The sequence below is a fragment of the Rhipicephalus sanguineus genome, chromosome 3, assembly GCF_013339695.2.
Source record: "Rhipicephalus sanguineus isolate Rsan-2018 chromosome 3, BIME_Rsan_1.4, whole genome shotgun sequence".
In the NCBI taxonomy this organism is placed as follows: domain Eukaryota; kingdom Metazoa; phylum Arthropoda; class Arachnida; order Ixodida; family Ixodidae; genus Rhipicephalus; species Rhipicephalus sanguineus.
In genome coordinates, this window is record NC_051178.1 from 78,484,036 (window position 1) to 78,488,153 (window position 4,118).

A 4,118-nucleotide genomic window follows, 5' to 3' on the forward strand; every position below is an offset into this window, starting at 1 on the left:
TTTCATATTCCACACCTTTCCAATACTCATTTGGTGAGATCTTTACAACGCGCGGATAGAGTATTCCAGACATCTGGGTGAACCGGGGGGAGGAGGAGGAATAAACTTTATTAAGAACCAGCAATTTAACTGCCTTTGCCTAGGAGGAGCCACAACAAATAAATTCGTCTCGCTGTCTTTTTGTAACAATTGAACCGTGATAGGTATGTGGCATCGCAGAAGGCGGTATGAAACATTTCGAGCTGGACGGCAATCACATATTGTATCTTTTTTAGAAATACATGTGCATGCCCTTTAAAGGGCCAGTAAACAACCCCGATGTCCAAAAATTGTAATGAAAAGAAATATGCGCACTTTTGCTATGTGAACATGCTGCCGCAAGAATTTTGCGAGTACGTGCTATAATAAGGAAGTCACAGGGGTTAGAATATCAGTTTCAGCTGGTTTCAAATTTTCGCGCGGCCTCACCACCCTTCTCCGCCACATGGAGGAAAAGTCGTAGCCCGTCGTCGTGACTCCGCCCACTTCGGCAACGTGACACGACGTCAACAATTGACGTCATGGGCGAGCTCGATCAGTCGCAATGCACTTCCGCTTGCTGCGGCTCCTGGTTGTTTATTGTTTATATTGTCGCACGTGCTCCGTAACTTGACGGGCAGTTTTCGGCTCTTCACTATTTTTAAACCTTTGTGACAGTTCACAATGCAGCAGGAATGCGTGCTTGCATTCCGAGACGTCGAAGGGGCGCGAGAGAAAAGCTTGGAGAACCTCACTTGCCGCGCGAGCAAGCGCGACCCGTCCGAGCTACCGGAGATTCCCCTCTCCCCGCTCGATTTGCAGCCGGCAACTGAACAACGCTTCGCCGAAGTGCGTGCAGGTGCTATGCAGTGCGAGGAATATACGCGCGACAACTGCGTGGCCTAAACCGCATCACGGCTGGGCCGAAAAACAAGGCGCAGTTTCGTAGCGGTGGGTGGGAACAGGAACTGACGTTAACATGACAATTGTTTGTTGAGACCTGGTTTTGACCAATCGACGAGCTCGGTGCTACGTCAACTCGGCGATCGCCGAGTTGACGTCACTGCGCGTACGAGGAGGATTGGTCAGGCGTAGGAAAGAAGCGCGGGAATTGTTTTTCGAAATGAAGGGTCTGCGCGGCGCGCAGCGCTGTAATATTCGGAAAACGTGATCGCCGCGGTCTACTGTACGGATTAGCGAGCTTGTTTGGCGGGTGTAAAAAAAAAAGTCGCAGCCTGTTTACGGGCCCTTTAAGAAGAGTTCCTCGAGTGATCTGAGAACAAGACTTTCACCATGACCGTATTCATCCCGATTCCGTGTTCAATGTCATTGTTTGTCTCCCTGCCTTTCCTTGATGGATGTCTTTCTATCCATCGTGTCACGGTGCTGGGGATAAGCCAAGCTTGTTTAGAAGATAGTCGGCTGTTCAGACCTATAAAAATGTTTAAAGAATGTGCATAGATTGTCGACGTAGCAGACACCTACTCTCAAACAGGACTATCGTTAACAGCCATTATGTGTCGGTCATCAAATACCATCTATACTGTTACATGGGTTTCACAATACTTCTGATATCTATAGCATCATTATCATCATCAGCCTGACAACGCCCACCGCAGGGCAATGGTTACGCCATTTAACCAGTCCTCTGCTTGCTGCAGTCAAGTTATCTCCGCGAACTTACCTTTTCTTGCACTTCAGTCTGTTACGCTTAATTACCAGTGGCTATCTTGCTTTCGCGCTACACGCCCTGCCTAAGCTCATTTCTTCGTCCTCACTTCGACTAAGATGTCCTTAGCAGCTGTTTGTTCCCTGGCCCACTCTGCTATCTCCTTGTCCCTTATTGTTGCACCTATAATTTATTCCCGTGGCTTGTTGTGTCGTCCTGAGTTGTACCCTTTTCGTAAACCTCCCTGTTTCTGCCCCGTAGATAAATACCGGTAAGGTGCAGCTTTTAGATACCTTTCTCTTGAGGGATAGTGGTAAACTACCATTCAGGATGTAAGAATGCCCGCCAAATGCTCCCCACCTCATTCTTATTCTTCAGGTTACTTCAGTGCCAAGGTTCACACCTGAGGTTACAACCTGCGCTAAGTAGACGTATTCCTTTATATATTCCAGTGCCTCGCTACCTATCGCAAAGTGTTGTTCTCTTCCGCTACTGTTGCAGATTACTTCGGTTTTGTGCGTATTAATTTTCAAACCTACCTTTCAGCTTTCCCTGTCCAATTGAGTGACCATGATTTGCAATTCGATCCCAGTGTAACTCAGCAAGGCACGTTGCTTTTATCCCACCAATGAAGACAAGGCAAGGGAAGTAAGCCTTGGAGGGAATGCAAACAGGTAAAGCCGCTGGGAGGATTAGGTAACAGACGATCTGTTGAAAGCCGCTGCATAGGCGGTTCTAGAAAAATGGACCACCCAGTATAGGAAGTGTGTCTTGGCTGAGTGCGTACAAGAACCTTGGAAGAATGCTCGCATGATGTTAATACGCAAGAAAAGGGACGTCAAGGACTTGAGAATTAGAGCCATCAGCTTACGCTCCGTTGCCTACAAGCTACTTACAGATGTAATTTCTTATAGAATTAGGAACACCTTAGAAATAAATCAGCCAAAGAAGGAAGCATGGTTTCGTACAGCCTACTCAACAATACACCATATTCAAGCTATCAATGAAGTGATAGAGAAATGCGTGAAACATAACCATCCCCTATAAAGAGCTTTCATTGGTTACGGGAAAGAGTTGAGATTTGCTCGAAATGTCAGCAGGTGTGTATGCCCTACGGGATCAGGGTATAGAAGAACGTATTCAGAGAACATTCGGATGACTTAATGATCTGCCCTTATCCTTGTCAAGATGTAGGCTCTGTCGCACCGGTGGTTTTTGGAGTATTCAACATACTTTGTTAACAAACCAATAAAAAATTCCTAGACCTGATTAATTTGACTATTATGGTCTTATAACTATCATCGTTTATTGAACAAATATACGCTAATTCATTCCACGAAAAACGTCCCAGATTTTTCACCAACCATCTGTCATATGCTTGAAGAATGTCTACACTCTTGCGAAGTGCAATCTCTCAATGTGTATTCTAGGAAAGGAAATTACACCATCTCCCACTAAACGGAACTATGTAGGGATGCGAAGCAGCGCATGGGTCGACTTAAAGTACCGTTCGTCACGGGTACCTTGCCCGATGTTAACGCGTCCTTGCAAGGGGAGCATACCATGAATTCACTGTAGTTGCTGTTTCTCGTCCCGAACTCTTGTTGGAGCACGGCACGCGGGTTCATCGCCACGCCACGCGGGAGCACGTGGGTTCATCGCGCGTCTGCAGAATATCGTTCCCCGACGTCATCCCGTCGGGGAACGTGTAAGGGGGAGAGGCCACAGCGTCTTACTCAGCCCCTTACACAGGCTCGAACGCGCTAACACGTGCCAGCGCGTTCTGACTAGGATATAACGCCTTGGTTCATCGCGCGTCTGCAGAATCTCGTTCCCCGACGCCATCACATGATTGCTGAGAGAGTGTAAGGGGGAGAGGCTACGGCGTTTTACCCAGCCCTTTACACAGGCCCGAATGCGCTAGCGCGTGCCAGCACACATGGTTCTAAGGGGGAGAGTCCACAGCGTCTTACCCAGCCCCTTACACAGGCCCGAACGCGCTAGCGCGTGCCAGCACACATAGTTCCCGAGCAGGCCGTCGCCATTGGAAGGACGGGCACAGCCCCGAGAAGAAACTGCTTCTCATCTATAAAACTTGTCGTGACGTGATGCCTGCGCAACGTTCGCTCATCTGTGTACAAGGTGCCCTCCAAAAATTATTGTTAGCATGTTTTGTTTTTTTGCTGAGCGAAATAGAGCTTTGCGTGTAATAAATTATATATACCTATTTATGCTTGTTGAAAATTTAAAAAAAAATCCCATAATGACAATTTTTTACCCACAAAATTCCAGGTATTTTGTTGCTGATTTGTCTACGGTGGAGTTTTTTAGACGTGTTTTTACAGTGAAAATGCTTCCTGGTCTGTAAACAGAACGTGTTAGCCTGGCAAATGAGGCAAAACTGTCAATATTTTGAATTGATCTACTTTCA